Here is a 17317-nt window from a genome sequence, read left to right on the forward strand (position 1 = left end):
TCTGTTCCATTGCTTCTGAATAAATTGTTTTGAAGCAGATAATGAATTCATGGAAGTGCTAGTTTTCTGTTCTGGTCCTAAAATTTCTAAAAGCATTTCTAAGAAAGCTCTTTTTCCCTACTTTTCAAGTATAACCAAACACATTGGGGTTTTTTTTCAGTGTTAAAATGCCTTTGTGAGGGCAGTTCAAGCAAGAGTTTTCAAAGTTCAAATTACCTTAAGTAAAATTTATACAGTTGTGTCAGACTTGTTTAAGATGTTAAATATGCATTTATGTATAGTTTTCAGGGCTGTAACTATGTTTGCTGTTCCCAGATGCTCACCACGGGGAGGAGAATCCTAAACTTGGAGAAAGTTTCTGAATTTTAATTTGCACTAGCAAGGTGATTATTTGAAGGTAAGTCATTTGAAGGTAAGTGATTTAGAGCTGTTGAGAGATGAAGTGTGCAAACAAAAGTCTCTCCTGTATGTTTTCAACTCACTATAATGCATATTCAGCTTCTGAGGCTCAAAGCTGCAAATTTGTCTTTTACCTGTGCAAGACAAATTACAGAGAAATTTCAGTGGAAGAAGCAGGGAAGGTATTTGCAAGCATGGTTTTAATAACAACACACACCCCCTACTACTGAATTCATGAGACCCTAGCTAGAAAATTATTAAAATTGCAGCACTGATCACCACAGGATGATGAAACAGCCAACACTAAAAATAGATTGGAAACAAATCACAGCAAATTCATGGGTAAGGAACCACCACTGTTACTTGAACTCTACAGGTAACCCCCATCCCAGGAATTCCTAAGATGTTTTGAGCAGGACTGTTCCAGTGTGGCTGTATTTAGAAAAGTAACAAAGTGAATGTTTTTTGATCTTAGAGAAAAATACCTGTGTAGTGACATGGAAGAACTTATTGGTTTATAGCAGTGAATTATAAAGAACTTAACAGGAACAATGCTCTGTTTAGTGTTTTGGGGCTCTTGCATGCAAGCTGGAAAGTTTTTGCCAGATTGTTAATTGACTGAAAGGATTCCTCTAGCCCTGGAGAACCAGGCTGAAAAGTTTTCTGTGGCAAAGCAGCAGCTTCCCCTTTAGTGATGGATTCTGGCCCTGATGAGCCAGAGGGCTCAGTCACTCCTCTCCAATGGCACAATGACTCATTTCCCTGGCTGCTGCTGTAAGCCCTGCCTTCCTTCAGCTGAGAGTAAGTGAGGGCTGTGCTGTACAGAGCACACTGTAACACACTGAGCTGTAAAATCTGTTGCTAAACACAAGTCATTTTGTGTCTGAGGCTCATGAGGGAATGGGAGGGAGATACAAGAGTTGGCAAGTTAGCCCAGCACTTCAAAGGACAAAAAGCCCCTCGTTAGTTTGACTTCCTTAGGTTTTCTTCTAGATGCCTTGTTTTTTCCTAGCTGGATGCCTAGATAAGCTCAGGAAAGTGGATACTTCCCTATTTTCCACAAAATTATGACTTTCTGTAGGATAACCTGTTAAATTTTGCCACTACCTCTTTCTGCCCCTGGAGTATCTAAAATACCAAGAAATGTTCTTTGAATATGCTTCAGATTAGAAGGCTGATTTGTTTGAAACAGGCACGAGGATCCTCTGTGCTTCTGCTGTGCTGCACCCTCTGTGTTTGCAACACGAGTGACCGTAGCCCAGACACCCAGAACTAGCAGCAGCAAGGCACCAAACCCCCAAACTCTCACTTGCTCCCTTCTTCCAGAGCTTGCAAAAAAAAAAAAAAAAAAAAAAACCAAAAAAACAAAACAAAAAAAACCCAAAAAACCAAAAAAAAAAACCCAGAAAAACAAGTGGAGAGCACAGGGTTCCTTCAAACCCATGCAAAGTTTGGTTGGTTTGTTTGTTTGTTTTCCTCTCTGCTTTCCAGTAAGGACAGCAGCTGGTGAAAGCAAAAAGCTGCCATGCTTGATGGAAAAGTTATTAAAAGCTGGATCCACAGCTTGCAGTCCCAGAGAGGGCTCTGCTGGCCTGCCTGCTTTTTATACCACAGAGAAGTTTTTCTTAGTTGTGTTGTTTCTGTAGGGTTGTGAGCCCAAAACACTGTTTAAACTGCTTTGAGTCAATACCTGAGGACAGCTGGGTAAGGGAACATACATGTGTTGGGTATAGAATAAAACAGCTGCCTGTGGAAACATTCTTAGGGCTGCAAGTTTACAACTGAAGGGATATTTGATGGGCAGCAAATGTAAACTATTAAATCCCAACCTATGTGGCCTTCCATTATCTGGCATAACTCCAGCTTCTGAAGGGCTTTAGTTAAATTGTTATAATTCATCTGGTTAAGAAAGACCACAAGTATTTTCAAAACCACTTTTCCCCAAGCCTTCGCTTTGCTTATTCATACTGAAAGCTCTCTAGCAAATGGACCACTTATTATTTTGTGTTTTTGTTCAGTGTGAGTGCCTGGGTTTGGAGGCACTACTGCAGTAACTCAATTATAAGCAAATAACCACTCCAGGGTAATTCCACACAGACCTTCATATTCACATTTTTGTACCTCAGATACATTCACAGCTTACTCAGTGCATCAATTAATTAAGCTAATCTGAGCCTACTTAGGACACATGTCTCTAGCTTCCAAGTTGTGGAACTGTTTTATCTTTTTGAAACATAAATTGCAAATTTTGAAGGTTGAGGGTTATGTTTATGGGTCTTAAAGCAGTGAAAGAGATAGGAAAGAAAAAAGACCAAACCCAGCAATATCCTTGTCCTGGTGAGCAAGAGCAGCAAAACTGTCAATTTTTGCCCTTTCTTCTTATGGGTCAGTTCAAGATCCATCTCTCTGAGTAGCAGCTCAGCATCTGGCAGTCAGATTTGTTGCCAAGTAGTCCATTTCTATTATTTTAAATACCAGCCTGAATCCACAGCAGGTTTCTCAGCTGCTTCCTTCTTTTACATAATTAATCAGTGCAATAACTGCTAAACTTTAGAAGTAATTTTATGGAGGTGATGACCAAGACATCTGAAGACATAAAGTTCAAATCCAGGTTTAATGTCTCCCCCTAGTCAAACACAGCATATTTGTGTTTTAGAGTTGCCTTTGTGTAAGCTGCAATAACAAAATGCAAACTGCTTACTGATGCAATTTGCCTTAATAATAACAATATTTAAGTAGGTGATCTTCTGTTGTTTTTTTTTGTTTTTTTTTTTTACTATCCTATCTACTCTTTCAGATACAGCTGAAGGCAGGATGCGTGTGTTTGTCCAGCTTAGCAGTATACATATTTATAATTTAAAACCAAATCCTGTTCCAAAGTAAAGGAAATACTATTCTCATAAGAGACTCAGAGAACTGGACCTTTGTTTGCCTGGCCAAGTAAATACCAACTCACTGAAGGAGTATAGAATTAAATCTAAGTTTCCAGCTTGGTGCAGGGATGGGTGAAGATCTGATGATCACTGTCTCAAAATTTCCATTCCAAAGCCCTATTTCTCTACTGTTCTCTACTTTCTAAGCTAACCTTAAGCAGCTGGTTGAAATTTCTGTCTGCTTTGGGTTATTTTCTTTTCAGCGTAGGAAAAGAAGAAAGAAACATTTCCAGGAAATATACGTTAGAATATTTTCCAGCAGTCATGTTTTTCAGAGGCAGGCAGAGAAAAGTTAAGTTGTTCTTGTCAGTGTAAAATGTCTGTGAATATTTTTCTTGGCTGAGAAATTCTAGCTGTCTTTTATGACCCTGACATCTGACATAGGATGACCTTGCTAGTGGCCTTGACATCTTTGTGGAAGCTCAATTAAATCTGAGCAACAGAAAAATAAAATCTCACAAAGTGTACAGGCTTAGTACAGACTTCATAGATTTTTGAGAAATGAATTCTGCAAAAAATGCCAGTGTTAAGGTCTGTTACCTCATAGGAAAACCACAATGCATTGTATTTTCATTCCATCTCCAAGCTATCATCAGTCTCTTAGGTGCTCCATCATCTCCAGCATGTCAGCAGCTGATTCCAAAGGATCCTGTTTTGTCAAACAGCTCTTTGTCAGCAGTTTAATCTTTGGAAGCTGCTCTGGGTCAGAGGCACATCAAGAAATCCTGTATTTAGAATAAGTAATATTTACATTTGGCTGCCTTTTATTTTTTCTCTACAGAAATATTGATCTGTCTTTCCAAGAAAGGACCTGAAAGGCCCCAGGGCAAAAGTTTCTAATGACAGGCTCAGATAAAACCCAACACACTCTTTCAGGACAACATTTACATGCAAGCTTTGATTTTTCTGGATTATAGCCCTTAGCTGTCATCGGAGACAAAGCTCAAAACAGCACAGACCTTGTCAAAACCTCTGCAGCAAGGACACTAAAAGCACCCAACAGCTGTCACACACAGGAACCCCTGGAATTTGCTGCTCACTGAAGATTTGCCAGCATCTCTTGAACAGACCATGCTACCTGTTCCCCTGCACTGGGGATGTTGCAAAAGGTATTTGCTTATGTTAATCTACCCTGTGAATTAAAGCTTTTTTCTTTCCCATGTTTCTGATAAACTCCTCTTCCTGAAGTCACCAGCTCCTACTGAGTGAGAAAGTTTCATGCACCTGTTTATATAAAGGGAAATAAAACTGTCATTTCCTAAGTTTTTCAGCTTCTTTTAGTAGAATTCCTGTCACCTCCTTTTATATCTCTGCCTAAGCTAAAAGCAATCTGTGCTAGACAGGTACTCTTTGGCACTTTGGGCACCCTTTTTGGGAGAGGAGTGAAGCAAATACTGGGGTGAGATTGTGCTGACCTATTTACACCAGATGCCTTGCACCTCACAGTGTCTGCTTCTCTCTATTATTGCAAAAAGAAAGTTGGAGTGATTGGTTCAAGATGTCTGTCTTTGGTGAGTTGAATTCTAACCTTTATTTGCAGGTACTCAAATAAGTACCTGAAAATAAAGGCTAGAATTTAGTGTTTAAGTGTTTAAACTTTGACTGAGAATAAGGAATAATTGGCAATTTTCTGGTTGAAAGGTGTTGTTGTGGTAGTCAGGAGGAATGGGTTCTAATAGATTTTAATTGATCCAGCTTAGCTGTACCTACCCTATCTGCACTAACTGAGCTTTGTTTAATTCAGCTAAACATATTTAGGTGATAACACTGTGCTCAAAACAGGACACAAGCTTATCAAATATTGTAGTTAACATTGTTTTTAAAAGCACATTGTCAAAGTCTGAACATTTCTTCCCCCTATTATTAGAAGTGTATGCATTTTACTGAAGTAGCAGTAACTTGCTTTTCCTTATCTTAACTGTAAATGACCCTATTCATTTGTAGCTAAAATTGTCCTCCCCAGAGTGCACTGGCTTCAGTAGAATTACAACTTGCATGATTTTAGCTGATAGACTCTCCTGCAGATACATAACCTAAAGAAGTAACACATTCCTGGCAATACATGATAAAAGAAGCACTTGGCAAAGGTCGGCTTTTCAGATGTCTCGTGGAAATCTCATTAAGTACAGTCTTCTGATAGGTCCTCTTCTTCTGCCTCAGTGTCTGTACCAATTGTCCTGAATTTCTGATTGAAGTTGGGCATCTCAGTGACTTTTCTAACAAGTTAGAAGGTTCCAGTATAATTAAAATAACCTCAAAGTCAAATTTAACAGGCAAGAATTTTGATAAAAGTCTTTGAATTAACTCGATTGTATGCAAGTAAAACAATCTTTAAATTATCAGTCCTTCTGAATGTAGCTAAGCCTGCTAAGATTTGAGTGAATGTCAGGCAAATTCCTAAATATTTGAACAAAAAAGCCTTGCTGAAGCCATTATTCTCTATTAATGGGAACTATGCCAAAATGAAATCCTTGTGCAAGCAGGGCCTATCTTCTTTTCAGTTTTCCATTTTAAATCCAAATTTTCCCTTCATTTCAGCTTTCCATTTGAAATCCTAACTTTTGTCTGTCATGATGACTTCTTGTTAAGCTGCTGTTAAAAGTTTAAGTTGGTGCATATGTTAAAAGAGTGCAGGTAATAGAGATGAGAAATTAAAGCAGATGATCCAAAAGTTTTGATGAACTCTAGCTCAGTGCTGAGGCAAAACTCACCACTACCAGCACTGTTTCTGCCTGCAAACTCCAGAAATTGTTTAAGCTGAGCCACCACAAACAGAGAAATGTTAATATTTTTGTGGTGACATTTTGTTTGACCATCAAGCCAGTTTTCAGCTGACAGACTGCTATAAAATAAAAAGATGGACAGCAACTAAAAAAGAATAAAATTAAGCTGTGTATTAGATATGAATCAATTACAGAGTGAGATGACAAGCTCGTTCTCTTTCCTGCTGGAGTTGGGGAAGCAGAGTACTCCGTGACCTTGAGGTTTCTTTCAGAGCACATTTGCTTTCCTTACATGCACAGCAATATGTGAACTTAAAGGCTGGCTCTTAAAATCTGCATTACATTCCCCTTTAGGAAGTTGTAAGTTACAGAGAGTCTTCATTTGTGTTTTAGAAGAGCCTGTGTGCCAGTTTTCTGCTCTTGTACTTGTTCAGGATGCTAGAGCCCAGATCCCAGCATTACAGAGATCCCTGCAACCTCTGCTGCATTGCAAAGGCCGTGGATTGAGGCGGCTGCCAGGAGGCTGAGCAGTAAGGAGCATAACAGCACCAAAGACCTAATGGTGAGTTCCATGGGGCACTGCAGGGGTTAAACTCACTGCCATCCTCTCTGCTCGTGAGCAGAAGGACTTGTGTCATGTGAGCTTTTGGTCAGCACGAGCCTGCAGGATGCCCTTGCCCACTTCAATAAACTTCAGTCACTTGTGTTGTACTGAACTGAGAAGGAAAGCCCTGCAAATTTGAAACCTAAAAGTAACCCCCATGAGATATTCAGCTGTCCCAAATATAGCTGGGGCAGCTCAATGTCTGCTGAGTGCCCCAGTGGAGGCATCACTCCATTGGGGATGTGAATTCCTGTGGAGAACCCTTAGCTTAACTCACAGAGAGTATCTCCTGAGACACCAAAGAAAAAAATAATGGAGTCCATTCAAAGGCAAGTAGGTGGTAAATGTTTACATGGATTACAAAAGATGAAGTAGCCCACCAGATGTTGGAAGATGCAAGTACTTAATCCATAGGAGAAAAAAGCTGCAGGGATATCTCTGGAAAACTGCAGAAGGACAGACTTCACAAGCCCAGTGCTGTCCACTGACTCAGCTTCAGTCTCAGCCTTATTGAGGGGTATGAGATACAGGAACAGTCTACCAATATGCTGGTAATTTAAATGATAGATGCTGATAAGTACTTTTCTCCCTTCCTGCCTGAGCTTTACTCAAATTCTTCCATTAAAATATATAATTGAGTACCTAGACAGTTACATTTTGATTTGCATCTCTTGCCAACCCAACGTATCTTTCAGATAAGCCTTTCATGCATTACTTTTAATAATAATGTCTTAAATTAAAAGGCTGCTTTCATCAGCGTAATGAAGCAAGATAGCCAAGGAAAATAGCTATGTGCCTGAGAAATTCATTAAAGTAAGAAAAAAAATCCATGAAAAGGGGATGATAATGAGAAAAATATTGAGCCTCAAAGATGACAATACTGAAAGGAGAGACTGCATTTAGGGCTTACTTACTGCATGGGAGGGGCTGTTTTTCCAGAGATCTTGCCTTTTTTTTTTTAATTCTGACAAATGACATAAAATTTTGGCAACTCAGTTACTTTTAAATTGCCATAGGCATCTGGGAGTTTACTAGCACAAAACCTGTGCCTGATAGTGCTATCAGGGATAATCCTTTATGCTACTTATGTAAGTGTTAGTTTTAATGATGTCCCTTCTTCTAACACTGAGAAACCTATAACTTAATAATGACAAACACCAGAGCTGCTCAAAGAAGGCAATTTATTGTAATCAAGATATGCTTTCTAATTAACCTCCTGGTCTCTATTTAAGCTGCAGATTGAGCTACTTATATTTATCTTAGAAATGCATTGTTCTTATAAAGTCCTTTTTTAAAAAGAAATATTTGAAAAGGTACTGAAAAATATTATAGAGATTAAAAGGAACTTGCACAGTGAGCACTAATGAGGCACGTGCTTGCCTTTGAATTGCATTCCCTCTTCCTCTCCCTCCCATCTTTATCTTATCTTCAGGCAGCCACGGCAGCGTTAAACAAGAAAAGCAGCTCCCATTTGACTCCTCTCTGCCTGTGTGCTGAGCTGCGCTGCTGCTCCTGGCAGGCTGTGGGCGCTCAGGGACACACACACAGGGGCTCTACAGGAGGAGCTGCCACACATCCAGCCTGAGACAGGTGCTGCAAACCTGCTCCCTGCTTGCCGTGACTACGCAGAGACAAAAGGCTCTGTCTGGGACACAACAACCCTTGGCTGCTGGAGCACAGATGGTGTGGAAGTGCTTTGTGTGACACGAGGTGTTAGAAAATGCTCAGCTCACTAACATGTGCTGTCAAGACCTGTTTTCTCCAAGCTGCCAGCCTGTCATTGTCTTTTGGAAACTAGCATGCAGCCAGGCAAACCATTTCCATCAGAAACAGAAGCCCTGTTTATACTTCACTTTCATTTTCTCCTACCAGGTAATTTCTCTCTCTAATGTCACCACAGGTATTATAGTAGAATTAAGGAACAGCCAAAATTTCTCTTTCATTACATGAAAACCCATAACTAGAAGAGAGAAAATAGGTTTTAAAAATGACAAGAGTAAAGGAAAGAGAAGCTTTCAAACCCAACATTCCCCACACCTGAATCTGCTGAACTTCCCAGATACAGTATAAAAGTCTTCCTTTTCTCTATGAATTGTACAGATGGCAGCTGGAGGAATTCCTGGCCAAGGTAAAATCCAACTTAGAAGTAGGAAATAATACAAGTTTGGGAACTTTGTCTTTCTGTGTAAGTTCTTCATGGAAGCAGCAAAGGCTTGGAAGGGCTGAAATTGGCCCCTGTTCTGATCTATTTTTGACTAAAATATGTTTGTTTCTTAAACAGTACCATGAACCAACAGGGTGACTTTAGTCCATTTTACAGCTACCCAGTGACATTTTTAATTTTTTCTGTTATGACAAATGCAGCAACCTTGTCTTTACCTCTTACTTTAAGACTTTAAAAAATGCAATTTGCTGTATCTTTCAGAGTATGGACACAATCCTGAGATGGTAGGGATCAGAACTTGTGTAGATATAGATGAGGGTAAGGAGAGCTGAACATGGGAACACATCAGCCTTAAGGGTCTTTTTCTTTCTCTAGCCAAAAAAACCCAAAAAAACCCCCAGGTGGTTGAATACCTTAGAAAGTCTCTGAATGTCAAATGGTGGCACATGACTGCTCTGTCTCAACATATGGAATTTTCAGGTTCATTTATGAGCAATCATATTTCATGTTCATTTGCTCCGGCAATTAAATGATTGCTGAAGATTTACTTTGTTTCTTTTTGCTTTATTATTCAATAACATTATTATTATTTGCTTTATCATTCATCTCGGTGTTAAATGACAATTTTTTCTCATAATACTTTTGCAGGAAGTTTTACCCTTCTGTTTTTAAACATTTTTGTATTCAAACTAATTGAACACATTACCACTGAAATGTTATCAATGTTAAGCTGTTATATTTGAATGACTGCAGGAAACAAGGATTTTGAGATTTCATCTTTGTTGTTAAAAATCTACAATTAGTTTATGGAAAAAATCACTTGGTAAAACTGCACAAGGCAAAACCAGAAATAAAATCAAGCTAATGCAAAAATGGAGGAAAGCCTTCTCAAAAAATATCTTTGTGCTGCTGGGCTTTCCATCTTCAAAATGTCTTGCAAAGGTTAAGTCTTTAAAATATATCTGTGCAATGAAGCATTATATTGGCACCATTGTTTCTTTCCCCTCAGTTAACGTAGATGTTGGGTGTTTAAATGTCCAAGGCTGTGGAGAAGGTCACTCAGATCTAGGAGTGCAGGCTAAGCTGCTTCTGCAGTGCCTGAATTTCTCAGACTTCTTCATTTATTCAGTCATCCTTCTGTCATCCACTGCTCTGCTTTTCTCAACTGATTGTCCTCTTTGACATCTTTTCCTGGCTGGACTGCAGCTTTCCACTGCACTGAGTGTGCTCAGATTGCCCGATTAAGCCTTCAATAACTCCACGGGTCAACCCTCACTTGGCTGTGTTTCCCTGCTCCCACCTGAGGCTTTTTGCAGTGCAGACTTGTCTCCCCTCCTGTTTTACTTTAAGGAAAGGTCAGTCTGGCAGAGGTCAGCAAAACTCTGTATTCAACCTGCTTTGCAGAATCCCTATGGAAGACCCAACCAAATGAATTTGATCTCTAAAGCAGGTACATCCCAAACACACGTATAAACTCTCTGTGTGTCAGGGTAAAAAGCAACTCACCATCTCCTGTGTCAGGAATCACCTTGGAAAAGCTGCCTCTGGGAATAGGACTGGTAGTAGGAATTCAATCAGCCTTAGCAACACTGGATACTGCCAAAAACCTGCAAGAAAGCAAAAAACCCATAATATAGGCTCTGTAAATGACAATGAATGATGTCTCCTTCAGGGGAAGGAAAAGATTCTTCAGGCCTAATCTGTAGCTTTCAGGATCTCTCCAAATAGCTGGAAATGATTGTTTAAAAGCTTAGAGACCAGTGCCAGGAGCTCCCCCTGCTCAGAGTTCACACAAGAGCATGGCTGGTGATGACAGAAATACTTTGGAATGAGCTAATGACCAGCAAGGGCCTTGCAGGATTAGACACACCAGGAATCGACTCCACTTGAGCAACCGGAGAAATTGAAAGGTCTGACTTGTACTTTCCTGAGGATAAATTACCTGTTAAAGCAAAGGGGAAGGAAGTTTAGCCAAACCAGCAGTTTTAGTGTGTCTCAAGCTTTTAGCACCTGGGTGCATCTGTCAGGTTCTAATTGTCAACTCCCACTGACTGCAGCAGGAGCCCGGGGCACTTGGCATTGTGCAGTATTAACCTGCTGTTATTAAGCTAAAGATATAAACATGCCAGAGTATGTGATGTTTGAACTGCAAGGCATTGTTTCTTGCATTCTCTCAACTTCAATTTTTTTTTTCCCAGTTAGCAGTGTCTCACAGCAAGCAACTGCCTAAAGAGGAAACATAATGCAAAAGAATATGCACTGTGAAAAGTCTGCACTGTGAAGTGCAGAAATATATCATTCTACCAAGAGTAGGCTGATTTAATTTTAAATATAAAATCTTTAAATAGTGTATGTGCTTAAAATGTAGAAAATCAGATAACAAAAGCAGTTCTTGTTTCAAAGGAGAATAGCAGTCAGTGAGAAAAATGAATAAAAAGAAGACAAAGTGACAAAAGAAATAAGGAAATATCATTGATTTCCTGGGAAAAAAAGGATAAAACCGAATAATTTTTCACACATTATCAAATAACATGGTAATTTATCCAGAATATAATTATGCTAACATTTGACTGTTACTTGGTATCAGATGAGTTCTTTCAGCTCAGAGTGTTCTGGGGCAGGTTTTGAGGGTGGTTTCAGACATGTTTGCTGGAATTATGGCTAATATTGCTGGAGGTGTTCAAGAAACGACTGGATGTGGCAATTAGTGCTGTGGTTTAGTAGAAAAGGTGGTGCTTGGTCAAGGGTTGGATTTGGTGGTCTTGGAGTTCTTTTCCAGCCTTACTGATTCTATGGTTGTGTGGGCTAGGCTAGGATAGTAGAGGATGTGGCTTCTTGAAGTTGTCAGGGCAACTTTGGGAAGTTCTGGTTCTATTATTGCTAAAGGAAGGGTGAGAGCACCCAGCAAATCCTGAGTTACAACATTAGTGCTGCATATTTTGCAAAAACTTGGGAAAGTAAAAGTTCTTATACTTTTGTACCCATTCCGCTGGTAGACGTAAGACATTTTTCAAAAATTAAGCCTCCTGCTTAGTACAGAACATTAACCTTCAAAATGTAACTTATTGGCAGTAATAACAGAGTTTAAAAAGTAAAATGAGTGCCTGTGCTCTGTTTTTCCCTGCTCTCCTTTGTAATTCAGATTTCTCTCTCTCTAGGCAAGGTCAGAAAGGACAGAAGGCAGAGGGGCCAGCATGATCTGCTGTGGGAATATGCAGCACTCAGGACATAATGATCCACTTGGCTGTATCTCATTGAGCATCCACCAGATGACCATCAGGAACTGACAGAGGTAGAGGCAGAGTGGCCCTGTTGTCTGGTTTTGTTTGGAAGTTGGTGTAACCATTGCCTCCATCCTTTTCTCTCAGCACACTCCTTCAGATGTAGCAAAACTCTTTTCTGAATAAGACTGCAGGAGTGCACAAGAGCTGGGATAATTTTAGGGTTATCTTAAAATGCTCAGAAGGATTTCCATCTTAAGGGGGGGATGGAGAGGAAGCTGGCTTTAGTTCTTGTTTGACATCTTGCACCTTCGTTCCCAGGTAAGAAATTTTAAGTGTCAGAACATCTAGGCAGCACCAGAACACCTCAGAGGTTTTATTTGGCTTTTTTAACAAATAACAAGTCTTTGTTTCTTCACAAGCTCAAGCTCTTTTTCATGCATGCCTTACCCCTGCAGTCTATGCTTTTCCAATTCTTTTCTTTTTCAGCTTCTGCATCTTTACATTTTCATCTTCATCTCAACACAGCTCTTTGCATTCTGGCCATCTCCAATTGCATTCCCCATTTCTCCCCTGGTCCTCTAATGCAAAAGGGAATATTTCTGACATGCATGTGCTTACGCAGTCAAGAATTTAATGGTTGGCACTGCCATCCAATGACTTCATTCTTGTCTGAAGGGGGAAAGTGACCTCTGAAGGGGATTTGGAGGCCCCCCGGCTGCTCAGATCACTATTTGCTCCCTGTTATTTGGAGTTGTTTGGAGTGCTGCCAGCCACTCCTGTGCAGGGAGATTTGCAGGCTGCCTACAAGCTCTTGTGAAGACCTTGTCTGAATGGGAAGGATGTGGGAGTCCTTGTTGATGATACAGCTGTATGGATGGATGTTTTACCTCTTCATTTATCATTATAATTTCATTATCATTATCATTTTCAGCTTAATTAAAATGTAAGCACCCTGGACCTAGAGGATCAGCGCAGGAACTGAACAGACATCTCCAAGATGAATCTTAGGTAGCTGGAAAGCAATGTTCATATGGATTTATGCTTTCTTTTATGCATCAGAAAAAAAATCAGGTAATGTTCAATGAGTTAAGTGAGGCTGGGTTTAAAGTAGTGCTAAATGCAGGCAAAGACAGAGAAGAAGACATTACAAAACTGTAGATATAAGAATTTTTGCATCTATTGATAGTTAATTTACAATTAGAGTAATTTTTGTTATGGTAGAACATCCCCACGTAAACAAAAAGAAAAAAGAAAAGGGAATTGCCCCAAGTCCTATGAACTCTGTTTTGTTTATTAAACAAAAGTCAAGCTATTAAAAGATTTGCAGTTCTTTTTTACATATGAAGACTTAATATTTCTGAACAAAACCCAATCCTCTTTTCACCCAATATAAAATCATTTCACATCTGCTCAAAATCCCAGCAGTCTCAGTTTCTGCGTCGCAGCAACTTCTTCTAGGAAGGTAGTCCAGCAGAAGAAATTCTGGGCCTGTTTCCACCTCTGAAACACATTTATTGTTTCCATTGCTTCTCAAACCTCATGGTAATCCTACTTCAAGTCTGAATATTTATTATGGAGGTTGAAGTCTGTGAGTAACCAAAACCCAGAACTATCAATTTCAGCCCTCCTTCCTTAGCAAAGACATTGATATTATGAGGGCTTTGGTCTTGTGAATCACAATGGGAAAAATCTCATGAAATGTGTGGAAGGAAAGCTTTACTTGGGGTTAAAAACAGCATCTGCAGTAATTCCGTGAGAAGAATAAAAGTGAGTTTCTTACTTTGTGGAGGATGCTAAATAAGACTTTTTAAAATGGTACCTTTTCCTAGGACAATTAAAGAAGAAAAACAGCTTTCCATGACTCTAGCAACTGTTTTAAAGGCTCAGCTGGCAGCATCATTTCCTATCATGCAGAAGATCTAAGTTCAAGATCACACACAAGTCTTCTCAAAAGGCAGCAGGAAGTAAAGGTGGCATAAAGAAAATTACAGTCTTACTGCAATGGCAAACAGAAATCTCTCTGTGATCATGAGCTGAGTTTGTGTTTCCTGTACAAAAGTAGCAAGGAGTTAGAAGCAGATAATACTCCCTAGAATGGCTTGACATCCATAGCTGGGTGAGAATTCTCTTTTTCTTTAAATTTACAGTGGCTGCATCTGCTGTTCCAGAAAATGATGGATCAGTACAGTCCTATAAATCCCAAACACATATGTAGTATATCTTTTCAGAAATAACTTACAAAACAGCCTTCCAGAGGAGGAGAGGTCTGCAGTAATGACAGCACCCTGACAGTGCAATAAAGAGGAATTCATTATTCAGACTGCAGGGGTTGACAATGGCCAGAGGGCAAATGCATAAAATAAGAAGAAAGAGTCAATGCTCAAATGTCAAAAACTCTCTGCCACAAGTGGAAAAAAAGAGAAATGTATTCAAAATATATTTCCTCTGTATAGGAATGATGGTGGTGATGATAATAATAACATTTATCTGAGTATGATAAATATTGCTGAGGATGAAGCATTATATGACATCATCTGTGTATAAATAAACTGTCCCTTTCCAGTTTCCATTGCCATAAAATAAAAAGAAACTTTTGCAATCTAGAAAGTGGCAGCAAACCAAAGAGTTAAATATGTAGGATGGTTGTTTTTGTGAGTAATCCTAATTGACAGTTTTTAAGCTACTGTTCAATTCTAGAAACAAATCTGATTGTTATCATTATTTCTTTTATTACCTAAAGAGGATAATATCTACTCACCAGTGCAACTACTTCAGTATGAAATTTTGCAGGCATAAACTGCACCTTTAAACACGATCTCAATCCCGCAAAGGAACAGCAATATGCTGGGCAAAAGCCCAGTTGTTTTTCTGGAGTTATTTAGTTCTAAACAAACTTAATTTGCAGTCTGTCTGTTTTTTATTTTTAGTTCCTCCTTCTTTGCTATTGAACGCTTTTGTAAGAAGGAAGGATTCTTATTCTGTGTTTTTCTTCCCCTGCCATTTCCCATATGAAGCTACAATCCTCTGATGGCTTGTATGAAGAGGATTAGAAACATGTCATCACTAATTGCAGATGAGGATTTAAAGGAGGGCTGGGCAGGAGAAGACAAAGATGAGATTGCCTGACCTGTCTTGATTAGGCTGTGGATGCTTTGTGTCTGTCTCTGCTGCTCCAGGAAGTCAGCCTGCCTCCCACAGCTGCCCTCATCTTGTGGCAAGGGAAAATTGTTGGTTGTTGAACAGGATGAAAGACTGATTTCTGCACTGCTCCTAAAGACCCATTTCTGCCATGAGGACTACATAAAGTTAGTTGGCTCATAATGCACAAGGGAGTGTGAAGTTGCAAAGAGGAATCACTTTTAACTCAAAGGAAAAAAAAAGCCAGATTATACTTGTGGGATTGTTTTTTACTCCTCAACAGATTTTTTTTTTGTTTGTATTAAACTGTAAACTGAGTCACTGTATCCTCACACACACCACACAAGTGTGAAAGTAGCAGTGGCTAAGCAAGCCCTCACCATCTGTGAGCATTCCCACTGCTTAATGTCAAACCAGTACCAGTTTGGCTAATAAGGTTAAGGAATTACATAACTTAAGTCGAATTACAACAGAATTATGCCCGTTCCCCTCTCTTTTGCTTCAGGATGAATCAATTATGAAACATAAATCCAAGTAATGGATAGAGTATTTATAACCATTTAGGCTCCCAGGCATTGATTAACCATGACTGAGAGAACTTCTTCTTGTGGAAATGGATGCTGGATCATAAAGAACCTGTAAGTTCCCATCTAGGGCTGTGAACTACTCGGAAAGACATTTTACTCTAGCCCTACGATTCTTTGAAAGGTTGAAGTCTGAGGAGATAAGACACAAGAATGAAGGCCAAGTAGTCAGAGTTGCTTTACACTCTTCAGTATATATCATTCCTCAGTGAGTCACATAATTGGTGGAAATTTATTGAAAATACCCCTTTGTCTACTTTAAAAAACAACGCTACATTCTTCAGGCCTTGCAATAAGGTCAAAAGTGACTCAAGAGTTCCAAAAAAGGGTAAAACTGAGCCAGAGTGATACGAATTATCTTCAGAATTGTAATGGAAACTACAGGGATTTGTTACATTTTTCAGGATTTGTCTGTCAAGCTTTGACAGATTAGGAATCTGAAAAGGATGATTTCTGGATTAAGACTGAAAATAAAGCCTGAACTTCACTTTCTAGAAAAAAGTATGTTTATTTTGATTAATAAAGAAATATGCAGTAAAACTACCTCCTTCTCGGCCAACATAGTTATAACCACAATTCCACATCTCTGTCGCTCCCTTAACAAATTTTGGGCTCTTGTTTTGGCAATAAAAATGTCTTTTACAAAGTGATTTGGAGAACGATCTGTGACTTATTTAAGGAAATAATGAAATACCTCAGTCTGCTCACAATTAAAGGTAAATAGCATTTTTAGCTGCATTAATAGACTTGTTGATGTAACCTGCTGGTTTTTTGTCATCTAAGTTTATGATGTACACCAGTATCTTTCTGCAAAATCTCTGTTGCTAAAATGGGCTCATTTTCTTGTCACTTAATCACTCAATTGGAGCACTTCTAGTGAGGAAAAACAGGGATTAACAGATGGAGAAATAAATAATTGGATTAAAAAAGGTGCATGTTGTTTCTGGACTGGTACAGCAGGCTGTGTGCTGCCTGTTTCACAGACAAATGTCTTACATCCCAAAAGGTCATGTCTCTAGAGCAGGCAGCCCTTCAGTCCTGTGTAACATTCTTTTAGCAAAGTTATGGCTCAAACTTTCCTGAAACAGTGACTCTCTTTTAAAGTATAGCTATTGGTGATGCAAGACTTAAAGGAGACAAAGTTCTTGGAAAATGAAAGGAAATCCTGCCGTAAGCTTTATCAGTGGCTTGGCAACCCTTTGGAGACAGACAACTTTGGTGTTGGTTCATCTTTACTCAGAGTTTGGGGTTCTGGATATAATGCTGGCTTACAGGAACATGTTGGGACTATTTACCTCTTTTCTTCCTGATGCAGGTGCTGCTGCTGGAAGAGTTTTTGGGGAAGAGCTGTGAAACACAGAAATGGTGATGGATATACAGCAGGGGACCACTAAAGGTACTTGTTTATATTTTTCTTCCAGAGGAGGTCTGTAGAGCTAACAGAAGTGTTTATATTATCCTTCACTGCTGCTTTCAACAAAATTCAATTTAAGAATCTCAACTTTTCACAATATTTGTTTGTGAGGCCCTGGTGAATGCAGCTCCAAA

The 17317-nt window shown here is 39.3% G+C and overlaps 1 protein-coding gene and 1 long non-coding RNA gene across 2 annotated transcripts in view; one reads left to right on the forward strand and one right to left on the reverse strand.

The window, feature by feature from the left end:
* The window catches only part of HTR1F (5-hydroxytryptamine receptor 1F), a 101448-nt gene that overhangs the window by 42437 nt on the left and 41694 nt on the right, over positions 1-17317 (reverse strand). The window contains exon 2 of the mRNA XM_058799942.1: positions 10330-10430. The gene's annotated coding sequence lies outside the window, so the exon portion shown is untranslated. The remainder of the gene's footprint in view (positions 1-10329; positions 10431-17317) is intronic.
* On the forward strand, positions 319-6612 carry LOC131554488 (uncharacterized). The gene is made up of 3 exons (XR_009274394.1): positions 319-397; positions 4114-4441; positions 6490-6612. It is a non-coding gene; the product is annotated as an uncharacterized LOC131554488 (long non-coding RNA).

This window comes from Ammospiza caudacuta, chromosome 2, assembly GCF_027887145.1.
Source record: "Ammospiza caudacuta isolate bAmmCau1 chromosome 2, bAmmCau1.pri, whole genome shotgun sequence".
Taxonomy (NCBI): Eukaryota; Metazoa; Chordata; class Aves; order Passeriformes; family Passerellidae; genus Ammospiza; species Ammospiza caudacuta.